The 15,977-nt window shown below is 43.0% G+C and overlaps 1 long non-coding RNA gene and 1 pseudogene across 1 annotated transcript in view; both read right to left on the bottom strand.

The window, feature by feature from the left end:
• The window catches only part of LOC131742340 (uncharacterized), a 56,940-nt gene that overhangs the window by 38,645 nt on the left and 2,318 nt on the right, over positions 1–15,977 (bottom strand). The window lies entirely within an intron of this gene.
• LOC131742195 (V-type proton ATPase subunit C 2 pseudogene) lies at positions 9,060–15,845 on the bottom strand (annotated as a pseudogene).

Genomic DNA, 15,977 nt, shown 5'->3' with positions numbered 1-15,977 from the left:
TAGGACCTGGTTGTTTATCTGTTCTCTATAGAATAGTTGGCATCTGCTGACCGTAGATAGGTTCCTTTGCGCCATATTTTAGATTCCACATGAGTGATATCATATGATATAAATTTGTCTTTCTCTGTCTGACTGACTTCACTTAGTATGATCATCTCTAGTTGCATCCATGTTGCTGCAAATGGCAGTATTTTGTTGTAGTTTTCCTTTTTTATCCCTTCTGCAAATGCTATTTTGAATCTCTGCTGTGTACCAATAACTGGGAATAACGCAAAGGCGCCTAAGTGTTACCTTGTCCCTGAAGAGGGGTTGGCGACGTGGGAAGGGGGTTTCACCTCTGTGTCCCTGTCCTTTCACAAGGCTCTTCCTCCCAAAATTCCCTTCAAAGTCCAGTCTTCTGATGCCTCCCTTCCTTCCATTTCACAGAGATCAATAAATCCTGTCTTCAGCTAAATATCATGTGGAAAAGATTCCATGGACTCTAAACTTCTAAAGATTTGTTAATATGCTCTCATCCCAGCAGAATTTGCTTTTCTGTATGATCATTGACTTGGTACCCCAAAAAGCATGAATCACCATGGATGATAGCACCTCGAGCATTGAGGGATAAAGGAATATTGTGGTAACCCTCAAATCAAACTCCAGAGGAGATTACATCTTTGGCTGGTCCTCAGTCTAAAGCTCCTCCTCCACAAGAAGGCAAAGTTGAAACAGAGACCTTCAAAGGGTCTTTGCTCTCTCTTAAAAGGTTGATGTAATGACTGGCATCTAATCCTCAGGTTGTGAACTTTGAGAGGATCAGAGGACTGGAGAAAGAGACATTTTTTTCTTCCTGGAAAACTCTTACACATGCTTCAGGACCCAGTCAGTGCTGCCCTCGTTAGGGAGTTTCCACATAGAAACTAACTACCCTGGTCTTGAATGAGTGGAATTTCTGTATAGAATAAAGGGGGAATTTACCAATTGTTCCAGTGAAATAAGGGAGGAAGAAGGAAGGCTGTCACTGGTGAGACAATGGAAGTCCATTCACTAAGAAAAGAGACCAGGAAAACATTTTTGCCCGCATGTCCTTTGCATCATCATTTTAATATATACAGATGGCTTTCTAGAGCAAGGACTCCTCTGCCGGAGAAGTATTTATGCTGGGGAAGTGTGCTAATCCAACTAGCAGTCTGATTTTGTACAGGCTGTAAGGTAAGAAAGTTTATCATTATTATTATTTACATTTTTAAATGCTTAGAGAATAAAGAAGGAAAAAGAAAAGGATAAAGAAGAGAAGAAGAAGGAGGAGGGAGGGGGGGAGGAAGAGGAGTGGAGGGGGAGGGGGAGGAGAAGAAGCAACGAAAACCGTGTTTGGCCCACAAAGCCTAAAATATATAAAATAAATAATATATATAAAATATATAAATATATAAATAAATATATATACTCCAATATATATAAATATATATATAAATATATATATATTATATAATTATATATAATTATATTATATATAATTATATATAATATATATATTTATATATATATAAATAAAATATATCTGGCCCTTTAGAGAATATGTTCGCTGACTCATGCTCTAGATCAAGTAGTCTGTGCTGGGGCACTAACATCCCTGAGAGCAGCCGTCACTAAATCAGCAAGAGCAAGTGTTTCAAGCAAGAAATAGTTGAAAGTCCTCTTTAACTACTAGGCACTGTCTTCATCCCTAGGCCAGGAAACTGAGAGTCACTTCCATAACCTACTGGTCAAAGAGCCATTCAGCCAAGATTTAAGACGAGGGGCCACAGACTCCTCCTCTCCATAGGAGGAGTGGGAAGGAACTTGAAACCACCCTTAAATGATCATATGGAATGAGGACTAAATCTCAGCCCTCTACTGCCTTGTCACCTGGATGTTCTTACTCAGTGTACAACCTGAACCGCTGTCCATGGCGGCCCTTCCAGGAGATGTCCACAAAAGAAACTCTCACGTCCTAAGTGAACAGTCTTCCTTTGCAAGTGACTTCTTAATGCCAGAACAAGAAGAACAGCAACTTCACTGCAGAACACACTTTACTGATTTTCCAACTGACAGGAAAGATCTAGAGGCATTTAGACTTGTTTAAATCGTTTCCCAAATGTACAACTGTAGAGTTGCCTCTTGATACACGCTTTAGATGGATCCAGGAAATCCTTTCAGATAATGCCATCTAACGGACCAAATGATACAATTAAGTTCCAGTTACTGTGTTCCATCCCACGAATTGATGCCAATTTGAAGTGCAAATCACTCATGAGAGACCAATAAAGAAACACCTCTTTGATAAAACAGTGCAACTGGGACTTTTTATGACTTTATGTTCAGCAACATAAATTCAACATTAATAGCTGAGCATGGAATAGATCTATGCATGTCTCCTGGGTAAATGATAGCTACATTGCGTCTTGGTCCACTCAGTCAGAATATCTGTGGGGTCCTCTAGAACTTGATCTTCTAAGAACAATTTTGGTATTATTTTTTCTAGATATTATGACACCTGGAAAAGAAATAGTACAAAGCCCAGAGCTCCAATATTTTGTAGAGTACAGTCCCCTAAATCATCCCTGAGGGGTTCACACACATTGGGCCCAAGAGATGAATGAAAGAGAAGATCCATGAAGACAGAAGAGAGACTTCAATTCAAATGTGCAAATTGGAAGTTAACAGAATGCTCCATCATTCAGGAGACATCTAAAATTAGAATGTCATCTTAAAAGAACATGGCCACTAAAAGCCCAGCATGGGATGAAGACACATTTTTTTCAGATCCCAAAGATGGACAAAATGAGTGAAAGGCTGTTACCTGAGAGAGGATTTTTTAAAAGAATTTTAATTGATCAGATTTGGCTCCAAGTTTTTATGGATTTTTTTCCCCCAATTTTTAATTCACTTAAGTGAACAGTAATTATTAGAAAAATGGTGTCTTATGTATTCTCTTGCAAATAAGAGTGGCTCTTTCATCCCATTTTGTGTGATTGAGTTATTCATGGATTAAAAGCCTTCTGGCAATTTCTGCAGAAAGAATGTCTCTCTGTTTCCAGTCCTAGCCACTCAACTCCATTTGTGACCACCATCTGAGTCAAGACCAGGTTTTAGAATTAGCCTGGGTGATAAGGGCTACTCCAGAGTTGTGACACTTTGCTCAGGTAAGCTTGAGATGCTCATGTGTCTAATTTAATTGAATATTTTAGGCATGTATGTATTCCATTCACACGCCTACTTTTTCATATGAGGCATCCTGGCAAACATTTGAGAAAGAAGTGGATGAATGGATGGAAAACTCAGGCAAATTTGAAAAGGTCTCTTTATTGCAGGACTTTTCAGAATCATTGCTATTGGGTTGGCCAAAAGGTTTGTTCTGGTTTTTCCATAAGATGTTACAGAATACCTGAACGAACTTTTTGGCCAATCCAATATTTTTTAAAAATTTATTTATTGAAGTATAGTTGAATTACAGTGTTGTGTTAATTTCTGTTGTACAGCAAAGTAACTCAGTTTTTTATATATATATATATACATACATTCTTTTCATATTCTTTTCCATGATGGTTTAACACAGGATATTGAATATAGTTCCCTGTGCTATCCAGTAGGACCTTGTTGTTTATCCATCCTACATATACCAGTCTGCATCTGTTAATCCCAAACTCCCACTCCTACCCTCTCCCATCCCTTTTCTCCCTTGGCAACCACCAGTCTATTCTCTATGTCCCTGCAGAATCACTACTATTTTATTATGCCTGCTGAAACTCCAAGACAGGGATACAATTTGCATGGTCTCCCAGTGTTGACTGTGGAAGAGCTTTGATGAGACCAGGACTCTGTCCTGCATGTTTCCTACTAAACTCTTGGGAGACCTGCCTGGATCTTATCCAGCCCTTTCACTTTACAGAAGAGGGAAGATGAGGTTGAGGGAAGAAAAGCAAAAACTTACTCAGATTTTCATCCTTGTTGCAGTAAGAACTACATTTACTCAAATCAATTGTTTTATTTTATTTAGTATCCTGTGTGATTCTCTTCAAATATCATCAACAATGACTATTCAAGAGCAACCACCTTCACATAAATTTGCTGTTGCATCAAAACTACAATTCACAAGAAAGTTAGAGATACATGCACCCTTATGTTCACAGCAGCACTATTTACAATAGCCAAGACATGGAAACAACCTAAATGTCCATCAACAGAGGAATGGGTAAAGAAGATGTGGTACATATATACAATGGAATATTACTCAGCCATAAAAAAGAAGGAAATAATGCCATTTGCAGGAACATGGATAGACCTAGAGATGATCATACTAAGTGAAGTAAGTCAGACAGAGAAAGACAAATATCATATGATATCACTTACATGTGGAATCTAAAATATGACACAAATGAACTTATCTACAAAAGAGAAACAGACTCACAGACATAGAGAACAGACTTGTGGTTGCCAAGGGGGATGGGGCTGGGGGAGGGATGGATTAGGAGTTTGGGATGAGCAGATAAATGGATAAACAAGGTCCTACTGGAGAGCACAGGGAACTATATTCAATATCCTGTGATAAACCATCATGGAAAAGGATATTAAAAAGAATGTATATATATATGTATAACTGAATCACTTTGCTATATAGCAGAAATTAGCACAACATTTTAAATCAACTATACTTCAATAAAAAGAGAAAGAATCAGGCTCTTAGTCATCAGGAGAACCCCCTGTTAAGAAAGCCATTCCCCAGAACTGGCCCTGTTTCAGCTACATGATAGAACAGTAAGGACCTTCTTCTTTCTTCCTCGCATTTTTTATACCCAACTTGGACTTGAAAATAAAACATCTGTTTCTTTGATGGCAACTGTAGGCACTCTGGCATTTATCCCACTGATAATTAATGTTCTGTCCGTGCCAAGGTCAGTGTTCACCTAATTGTCTCCTCTTGTGTTGGAATAATAGACAATAAAAAAGAAATAGAAAAAATGTCCCCACGCAGGAGGGAAAAGTGGCTTGCAAGACCGAAGAATGATAATTAGAATTTGCACACAAAGACCATTCTCAGGAACTCTCTGGTGGAAGAGAAGGGAAAGAAATTCACAATAGAATACATAGAGAATCCAACATAAAAGGCTTCTATTATGCATTATCTCTAAAATGGATGCCTGGGCTTAAAGAGCTGTAATTAATTACAGACAGTCACAAATGGTCAAGAAAAGCCAATGACAACGGTTCTGTTGTTTGACAGTCTACTGTGATTTGAGGACATCTCGTCACATCAAGGCTGGCTAATTTATTAGAACTTTAGTCTTCACCGATGGAGCCTCCAAAGAAAAATTACTAGAAATATGGGACACCTTCGGGGAAATTCATCCCAGTGAAGTGAAAAGCCAGTAACAATTGCAAACACAGTGGATTTTGCAAGTTTGAGGGACTTCCCTCTCGGCATGGCCGTCTCTTCGCCTGCACCGTGGGACTCCGGCCAGGCATGGGGCTGTTGCTAATTAATCATTTTATTTTATTTTTTTTAATTTATTTATTAATTTTTTTTTTTCTGCCGTACGCGGGCCTCTAACTGTTGTGGCCCCTCCCGTTGCGGAGCACAGGCTCCGGATGCGCAGGCTCAGCGGCCATGGCTCACGAGCCCAGCTGCTCTGCGGCACGTGGGATCTTCGCGGATCGGGGCACGAACCCGTGTCCCCTGCATCGGCAGGCGGACTCTCAACCACTGCGCCACCAGGGAAGCCCAACTAATTAATCATTTTAAAGGAATTATTTGAATTCAACTGAGAATAGTAGAATATAGTCAAACTGTGGGAAAAAAAAGAACAAGAAGCTGATGTCCCTAAATCTTGCGTGGAAAGAAACCGCCCCCAATTCTCGTTGGCTTGGTGCCCACTTATTTAGCCCAGATGCTTCGATGACAGTGAGGAATCGGCCAGGTGTGTGGTACCCGCAGCACAAGTGGCCTGAAAAGCGGAATTTCCCGGAGTTCCTGCTTGTCCAGAAATGGGCCAACATGAGTGGGAAAGGATTATTCTCCATTGGTTTTTCAAGCACAGAACAAAGATCTGCGTGACAAGATGTTACTTTCCTTTTAAAACTCGAAGAATGGTTTCCAGCAAATTTGCTTAGTTATTTGTTAGATATACAGAGTGGCGAATAGGGAAGGTGGCCTTTGCCCTCCCTCCTCAAGCCACCCGAAAGCCAAAGTTCCCTCTGTGCCTTGAATCCGAGCAAGCTTTTACTGAAGATAAAGTCAGGGATGACACCTTGGCATCATAGAAATTAGCTGGTGAAACGCTATGAAAGGTCAATTCCAACTGCATGAGCCAAATGGCGACGTTCTTGGCGATGGGAGGAGAAAGTGAACTGAAACCTTGGATGTTTCACCCAGGACGTCACTCCGACTTCGCAGAACTCCAGCCCCTTCGGAAGAGGAGGGTGATGAATAAGTGATTAAGTGGTCTCCAGGCAGAAGTTGAGCAGCTACATCCTCCCTTACGCTCCAGAGACCCCCTTCTCCTTCTCCTGGCATAAAGACGGGAGCGGAGAAAGAAGTCAGAGACTGTGTTCAGGTTCTCAAAGAAAAAAAAAAACAAGGCAGAGCTGGGAAAGGTAAATGATTAAGGAGGATAATAAGCGTTTGATGAGAACGCTGATTTAGTTCTTGACGAAATCTCTTAGCCTGGTAGAAAGCAGTGCAAAGCAAGGCATTCTTGTACTCTATCAAAACTAGCCAGGAAACTCTGCTCAATATCCTGTAACTATCTAAATGGGAGAAGAAGCTGAGAAAGAATAGATATGTGTATGTGTATAACTGAATCACTTTGCTGTAAACCTGAAACTAACACGACATTGTTCATCAACTCTACTCCAATATAAAATAAAAAGTTAAAGAAAAAAACAGAAAAACTAGCCACAGGGAATTCCCTGGCGGTCCAGTGGTTAGGGCTCGGCGCTCTACTGCTGAGGGCCCAGGTTTGATCCCTGGCCGCGGAACTAAGATCCCACAAGCCGTGCAGTGCCGCCAAAAACAAAACCAAAAAACCAGCCACAAATAGCACACACAGTGACATCTACATGAATGAAAATGTCCCATAGAAGTAAGGATTGATTCACCCCAAAGCAACATCAGGTTACCTGAGTTAGGTGCTGAAATTGTTGAGGGGAGAAGAGATAAGATTAAGGCTAGACTCTTAAAGAGATTTAGTCCCATAGTAAAAGTTTAGTTTTACATTAAATCATGCAAGCAGTTCCAGTGCAATTCAGCATTAATTTAAATAGATTTTAACGTACTAGCGAAAGGGCTCTTTATAGCCAGGAGCAGTAAGATATTTTAAAAATATTTACAAAGTCCTTTACAAGTGTTCCAAATCATCCATATGTCTACAAGCCCCACACTTCAAGCCAACAATCATCATTTGTTATTTTTCAAAGTCCATAAAGCTCCATTAATTAGGATTCCATTATTGATGCAGAAACTGGGAACAATTAATTTAACTGGGTAGCAACAAAACCTTTGTCTTTGTCTAAGATGAAAAGGTTTGGTGAGCCAGGCAATAAAGAGGATTGTGGTTATTTAAATTAAGATGGAAGCACCGTTTTAAGGGGCATGATATCTGCATGTAAATGAGAGTAACAATAATAATAACTACAAAAGCAAGTGCTGCTGCTAATCTGTCTCCCGAGATGCATCATAAAGTCTTCACCTGGGACATCATCGTTAAATCTTTTTTTTTTTTTTTTTTTCTCGGTACGCGGCCCTCTCACTGTTGCGGCCTCTCCCGTTGCAGAGCACAGGCTCCGGACGCGCAGGCTCAGTGGCCATGGCTCACGGGCCCAGCCGCTCCACCCGGACCGGGGCACGAACCCGTGTCCCCTGCATCGGCAGGCGGACTCTCAATCACTGCGCCACCAGGGAAGCCCTGACTTTTTTTTTTTTTAACTTGGTACTGAACAGATTTGCTTTTATTTTCTTTAAAACAATTTTTTTTAAATTGAAGTATAATTGATTTACATGTTGTGTTCATTTCAGGTGTATTATTTGCATTTTAAATACTTCTCCAAACACATACGTACTCTCCCAACTCTCTAGAAATAACTGGCCCTCTTGATCTATCCTTGGTTGACTTGCTTTGGGTGAAGGCGTGGCTTCCCCCAAAAGTTTAATTGTCTTCTTAACCTTGCCGCACAAAATGACACAGCATGAATGTAATAGTGAATGTTTAACACCCACTCACCCTCAGTGTTAGTAAAAAATCACTAACAAGTGGGGACTTCAGCAAACTGGGGGGAGGTACCCCTAGCAGAGGGGACTTTGGCTCCTGACAGCCCACTACCTGTTGCCAGGCAACAGCGTGAATACAGTGTTATAACAGCTTCTGTCTTTACAAAAGAAAATGGGGAAATGTGTATTTTTACGTGATGTGGTCTTCCAATTATTTTTCCCCCAGAGGCCTGAGAGCATTTCTTTATTATAACTTTAAAAGAGAACCACAACTGTAACTGACTTTTGTGAACAATTTCTTTGAACATCTAAATTCTGTAGGATATTAAAGTATTTTCTCGACAAGGGACAGAAGAACCTGTAGTTGTCTGCATGGATAGGAAAGCTTAGTGGTGCCAGCTGACCTTTCTAGTCAAGAAGACCAAGGTCAATGAAAAACTAAGACACAAGCAAAAGGACTTCCCTGGTGGCGCAGTGGTTAAGAAGCCGCCTGCCAATGTAGGGGACATGGGTTCGAGCCCTGGTCCGGGAAGATCCTACATGCTGCGGAGCAACTAAGCCCGTGAGCCACAACTACTGACTCCCACGTGCCGCTGCTACTGACTCCCGCGTGCCACAACTACTGAGGCCGTGTGCCACAACTACTGAAGCTTGCACGCATAGAGCCTGTGCGTTGCAGCAAGAGAAGCCACCACAATGAGAAGTGTGCGCGCCGCAACAAACAGTAGCTCCCGCTCGCCGCAACTGGAGAAAGCCTGCACGCAACAAAGGAGACCCAATGCAGAAAAAAAAAAAAAAAAAAGACACAAGGAAAGTAGGCTTGGTGTTTGAGTCACAATTCAGGGTCCTCTATAGATGCATCCAATACACTTGCCGCTGCTGCATCATCCACATGACGGAAGATGGAGTTTGGAACCTTCAAAGTTTGGTGGATGCCTTCTAGGAGGCTGTAGAAGGACTGCCTGAAATATCACCGGCGGTCCATACCTGGGCGCACGGACCCACAGACGCTCTCAAGTTTTTATGTGCCTCCAGGCAGTCAAAGCTTCCCAGAAGTTGACCTGGAGTCTGTGCAGCTGGGGGCCTTCCATCTGTGGCCCTGGAAGGTGCATGATCCTTTTTTCAAGGGCAACACAGCAAGTTTGATACTGCCACTTCTTACCACACAGCAGTCTGGTCACCTCTTCCCTTTCTTTCTAAATGTCTTCTTTTTCATCCTAGGAAAATTCACAGACAAGTTGTTTTCTTTGACTTTGGTTTTGTCATCATCAGTCACTTTTCACAACAGGGTCACCGTCTAGAGGCAGCCCTCATCCTGGACCATCAATTTGGTTGATGGAGGGACCGCCATATCCAAGAAAGACTCGTAGGCTTTTTGCCATCGTGTGTCACTTGGTTTAGGAACAGGGACCAGAGCACGATGAGATATTCAGAATCCAACACACAGCCTTCTTTGCTCACAATACTGAGCAGTGTCCAAGTGAAGACGTGGATTTCTAATCCAGGCTCTCCAGGTGTGTCTCCAGAGAGATGCAGGCACACGTGGGGACTCCAGCTCACTCTCGATCCACGCTGGCTGCTCTGTTTCTGTGTCCGTCCCGCTCCCCGCTCCCCAGCGGCTGTCTTGCAGGATACTTGGCTTGTCCAATTCAAAGTGAGCACAAAGGATGTTGGCTCAACTCTGAAGGTGGGAAAGGTCTCCTGTACCTCCCCCTTTGCATCATCCCCAACTCCTACCATACTCTGGGCCATTATCATTTTTTTAAAATAAATATATTTATTTATTTGGCTGCATTGGGTCTTCATCGCTGTGCGCGGGCTTTCTCTGATTGTGGCGAGTGGGAGCTACTCTTCTCTGCGGTGCGCAGGCTTCTCATTGCAGTGGCTTCTCTTGTCGCGGAGCACGGGCTCTAGGCGTGCAGCCTCAGTAGTCGTGGCACGCGGGCTCAGTAGTTGTGGCGCACGGGCTTAGTTGCTCCACAGCATGTGGGATCTTCCCGGACCAGGGCTCGAACCCGTGTCCTCTGCATTGGCAGGCGGATTCTTAACCACTGCGCCACCAGGGAAGTCTTCTTTTTTAAAAGAAATTGATTATTTTTTTAATCTTTTGGCTGCGCTGTGCATGGCATGTGGGATCTTGGTTCCCCAACCAGGCATCGAATCCGTGCGCCCTGCAGTGGAAGCGTGGAGTCTTAACCACTGAACTGCCGGGGAAGTCTCTGGGCCATTCTCTTTATGAGGCTTTCAGCAAAGGTACTGAGTTTGCCCAGCTCATCAGAGAGGCCAACACAGGAATCCAAGGCCCTCACTTTGAAGTCAAGAATAGTGAATTTGGTATCATCAGACAGGTTGGACTTCGCGATTACTATCTTCTTGTAAATTTTCCTTATTGCCAAGGGCAGAAATTAAGCAAAACTCCCACATGCTTCCTGTCTTATTTTATGCAGTTCCCAGAGCTAGCAGGGCACTGGCTGCACTTTGCGGGCTGCAGGCGGCGGTGCGCACGGGGCCAGGGTGCACAGCCAAGCACACCGAGGGCTGCCAGTAGGCTGCGGCCTCTTGTCTTCAATTTTTACGTGTCGTCAAATATTTCAGCTTTTCAAAGCTTCCTGAATAGTTTGGAATCTCCGATGTATCCATGGGAAAGACCACTTTGTTAGTTTTAGTCTCTGGGAAGCAGACGCTGGGAGAATTAGGAGCACACACAGTTTGGGAGGCAATGCCCACATGGAAGATGAAAGAGGAAAAATAAGCAGAACTGAGCAGAGAGGACTTGGGAAACGGATCTGATAAAGTTTCAGCCAACACAGTGGGGAGGTCCCGAGGCAGAGTTTCCCCACTGGAGGCGTCCTGAACTGGACAGAATTAACCAGACCCTGCATCCCTGCTGTTATTTGCTCAGTAATTGGCTGCCTGACTGGGAAAAGGGAAAAGCAAGGCAGATCCAGAAAGCAACGGGTGGTTCCCATGGGATGCCCCGTTAGGAAGAGGAGTCAGGTGTCCTCTCCTCCCCCCCGGCCGCCCAGGCTGGTGACAGCATCGGCTGATTGGTGCACAGATCTCCCCAGTCCCCCCCACCTGGGCATCAGGCACAATTGACATGTATCAGCCATGGCTGGGCTGTCACTCTCATCATATTTGTGGAGGCCCTCACTTGAGTCTTTAGTGGGCACACAGTTTATTACCCTAGGATATTCGAATCGCCCACTGGCTGTCCAGAAATTGAAGAAATGTCACTCCAGGCACACATTTCACAAGTTACCGTTTGCATTGGCCGTGATCTTGGAGTACCTAACGCAGAGAACTCCTGCTGCTGATGGGAATGTGGGTGAAATTTAAGACGAGCCGCCTCCAAATGCAGACACCATGAAGAGGGGGTGATAAAATGGTCATGTGGCAGGTGGCTGGATGTATTAAAGGTTGTACAGTGGTTGACCAGGGAGCCTTTTCGAGGAGGGAGGATAGATTTCTTAGGAGGAATAAGGCTCCATCAAAACACACCTCCCGGGCTTCCCTGCTGGCGCAATGGTGGAGAGTCCGCCTGCCGATGCAGGGGACGCGGGTTCGTGCCCCGGTCCGGGAAGATCCCACGTGCCGCGGAGCGGCTGGGCCCGTGAGCCGTGGCCGCTGCGCCTGCGCGTCCGGAGCCTGTGCTCCGCAACGGGAGAGGCCACAACAGTGAGAGGCCCGCGTACCGCTGGAAAAAAAAAAAAAAAGAAAACCCACCTCCCCTCTAGGTGTTGCAGGATTGTCTGGCCTGAAGTTGAGAGCTACATTAATTAAGAAGACAATAACTCTTCACTGAGCAGCTGCTGTGTGTCGAGGACGGCCTGGGGCTTGGGTATAAAACATGAAAAAAAGGCAGATGGAAATCCCGTCTCTCATGGGACTCTCATTCCGGTGGGGAAGATAGAAAATAAACAGGCATATTTGTGAAATATACAGTACCTCCCAGGCTGCTGATAATAGTACAGCGGGGAAGAGGAGGAAAGAGCGTGATTGGTGGGCGGGGGTCAAATTTGGGGAATATCGCGCCGAAAAAGGGATCCCATTGGAACAATTCAGTGTAGCAACTGAAAGGCGGAATAACGAAATGATTAACGATAATTTTAATGATTTTAAATAGTGGAGCAAGTCTGTTTGTCTATGGGTTGATGTTTGATGTTTGAGTGGGTTACGGCTACCTCTACAAAATTATATATTCATAGCATGTTGTGTTAAAATGAAGGTTACGCTCTGCTTTGTTACTTAAGCTGAAAATTAACCCCTTTAAATTCCTCATCCTATGATCAAATCTCAATATACCACGTAAAAGGGCCCCCTCCCAGGAGGAGATTCCCCAACCACACCTCGAACTGGGGTTTAAATAGGAGGGAGAAGTTGTGGAAATTGCTGGAGTTTGATCAAAGAAGAGTTTTACAAGCTTCATTTTTAGACATGCCGTCCAACTGAACTTTTTAAATTTTCCCAAGCTTATTCTAGGGTCCAAACATGGGGAAAACAGTCCAAGAAAGGAAAAAAGATAATCTGAGGAATGAAAGAGAAAGGGTTAGACTCTGATTAATATTATTAATTTTCCATTCTACGAGAAGGATGAGGAAACACTAACAAACAAGTCAGAGCAGCTCTAAGAAAGGAAAAAAGTTGCAAACACAACAAGCTAGTGAGAAACAGACTCACAAAAGAGAAGCAGACTCACGGATACAGAGCACAAACTAGTGGTTACCAGTGGGGAGAGGGGAGGGAGAGGGGCCAGACAGGGGGAGAGGAGCAAGAGGTATAAAGCAAGCTCTAAGGATATAGTGTACAACACAGGGAACGTAGCCAGTACTTTATAATATCTATAAATGGAGTATAACCTTTAAAAATTGTGAATCACTATACTGTACACCTGTAACTTACACAATATGATACATCAACTATACTTCGATAAAAAAAATTAAAGAAGAAAAAAAATGCTCAAAAGAAGAAAAAGGACAAAAGTTGCAAATGTGACTGTACCCTCATCCCTCACCAGACACCTGGGGCCCTTGACAATGTCCTATAAGCCTCTGCAGCTCCCAGACATCGGGTTCCATATTTGATCAAGAGTTCTCATTTTAGGACAAAGTTTATGGGAAAATTAAATGTCAGACAGAAACGTCGGGTAGCATCAAATGTGACCTTCATACCCTTACATTATTCAAAGGCGAGACTTTACGGCTTTGAAAAGGCCCTGTTAATTTCTGTTTTTCAGAAATAATGGTTTATGGTGGTGTTATGTGATGGTAGAAAATCCTTCTTGAACACTTGAAATCGCCGCATTGGCCTTTTGTGGGAATATCCATCCTTAGGTGAGAGAGGACCTCGGTTCCATCACTTTTTTCCCCCAGAAGGTACGGGAACCCAAGAGCTATGCTCCTTAGAATGGGGTTCACACCACTGGCGGAAGGGAGAGGGTTTCAGCTGCTGTCACAGCCCAAGGCTTAAAAAAGAACCACATTGGGCTTCCCTGGTGGTGCAGTAGTTAAGAATCCACCTGCCAGTGCAGGGGACTTGGATTCAAGTCCTGGTCCGGGAAGATCCCACATGCCTCAGAGCAACTAAGCCCGTGCTCCACAACTACTGAGCCTGCACTCTAGACACCGCGAGCCACAACTACTGAGCCCGCGCGCCACAACTACTGAAGCCCGTGCGCCTAGAGCCCGTGCTCTTCAACAAGAGAAGCCACCGCTATGAGAAGCCCATGCACCGCAGCAAAGAGCAGCCGCCGCTCAGCACAGCTAGAGAAAGCCCGCGCGCAGCCAACAAAGACCCAGTGCAGCCAAAAATAAGTAAGTAAATAAATAAAGTAAAGTTCCCTTTAAAAAAGAACCACATTGTTCATTTGCTTTCCAGTTATCTTTCCATTCCCTTCATTACATTAAAATAAATTCTCAGTTTGGCAAGAGTTTTTATTACAAATGGCTGCTGAAGTTTGTCAAATGCTTTTTCTGCGTCTGTTGGGATGATCGTGTGGATTTTGTTAATGTGGGGTGTGTATCACACTCTGATGGATTTTGCGAATGTTGGACCTTCCTTGTGAACTTGGGATGAATCCCACTTGGTCGTGCTGTGTGATCTTTTTTATGTGTCGTTGGATTCGGTTTGCTAATACTGTGTTGAGAAACTTCACATCTATATTCATCAAAGATATTGGCCTGTAATTTTCTTTTTTGGTGGTGTCTTTGTCTGGTTTTGGTATCAGGGTGATGGTGGCTTCATAGAATGTCTTTGGGAGTGTTCCCTCCTCTTCAATCTTTTTGAAGAATGGGTATAAGTTCCTCTTTGTATGTTTGGTAGAATTCACCTGTGAAACCAACTGGTCCTGGACTTTTGTTTGTAGGGAGTTTTTTTTTTATTACAGATTCTATTTGTTTGATGCTACTACTTGCCAAACACCTCTCTGATACCAGCAAATCATCTTTTTTAATGAAGAGAAAGCTAACCTCAGATCAGAGCCTTTGTCAGTCAACTGAATCTAAATAGGATTTAGTAACATTATTTTGCATCCATTTCATATTTGGAGGAAGTGGTTTTTTTCTTTTCTTTTTTTTTTTGGTGATGAGTGATACATATTTCCATTTCTGGTAGAGACATACAATTTCCTTTATAAATATATTCATTTATTTAATTTACTTTATATATATATATATTTTTTGTTTTTTTTGGCGGGGGGTACACGGGACTCTCACTGCTGTGGCCTCTCCCGTTGCGGAGCACAGGCTCCGGACGCACAGGCTCAGCGGCCGTGGCTCACGGGCGCAGCCGCTCCGCGGCACGTGGGATCCTCCCGGACCGGGGCACGAACCCACGTCCCCTGCATCGGCAGGCGGGCTCTCAACCACTGCGCCACCAGGGAAGCCCAAATATATTCATTTAAATACAATCAAGGGAGTCAAAGGTAAAAATATTTTAATTTTTAAAATTAATAGCAGAATTTAAAATTATAACTAAAAATTCTTAAAAAGCTTTTTTTTTTTTCTTAAAACATATCACTTGCAAAATGGTTTTGCGTATTCTCAGTCTTCCACAGCATGACATTTTGAAAAGTCATTGCCTTAGTCGTTCCCATAAAATATTTTTAAAGCTGATGAACAGCAAGGGGTCAGGCCTGACTTTCTCAATGTGTGTATTTCATGACACCCAGGTGTTTGGGAATAAGGACATTTCTTCAGTACAGACCTGTTTTTCACTTAAAAGCTGCACATTAGTGCCTGGGAAAGGGAAAAGATAGATAAAGAGAGAGAGAGAGAGAGGGAGAAAGAGAGGGAGGGAGAGAGAGAGAGAAATACTAGATAGATAGATGATAGATAGATAGACATAATACATTGATAGGTAATAGATGACAGATAAATAGATAAATGATAGATGATTGATAGAAAGATAGGTAGATAGATGATAGATACAAATAAAGCTACATACAGTTGACCCTTGAACAACATGGGTTTGAATTTCACGGGTTTACTTATATGGGGATTTTATTTTTATTAGTAAATAGTACACAGAATGGACAATACCAAGAGTGAACCCTACAAGTATGGAATTTCATGTTTCTAATATGGCCATATAGGTTCATCCTTGGTAGAAAATACGCCATTCTGGTGAGTGCTATTGATAATGGGGGAGACTATGAATGTGTGAGGACAGGGGGTAGCAGGGAAATCTCAGTTTTGTTATAAACCTAAACCTGCTTAAAGATAAAGCTTCAAAAATAGTAAACAGGGCTTTC

This window comes from Kogia breviceps, chromosome 15 (assembly GCF_026419965.1).
Source record: "Kogia breviceps isolate mKogBre1 chromosome 15, mKogBre1 haplotype 1, whole genome shotgun sequence".
NCBI classification, from domain to species: Eukaryota; Metazoa; Chordata; class Mammalia; order Artiodactyla; family Physeteridae; genus Kogia; species Kogia breviceps.
Note: the sequence above shows the minus strand (reverse complement) of the source record. Positions and strands in the feature narration are given on the sequence as shown.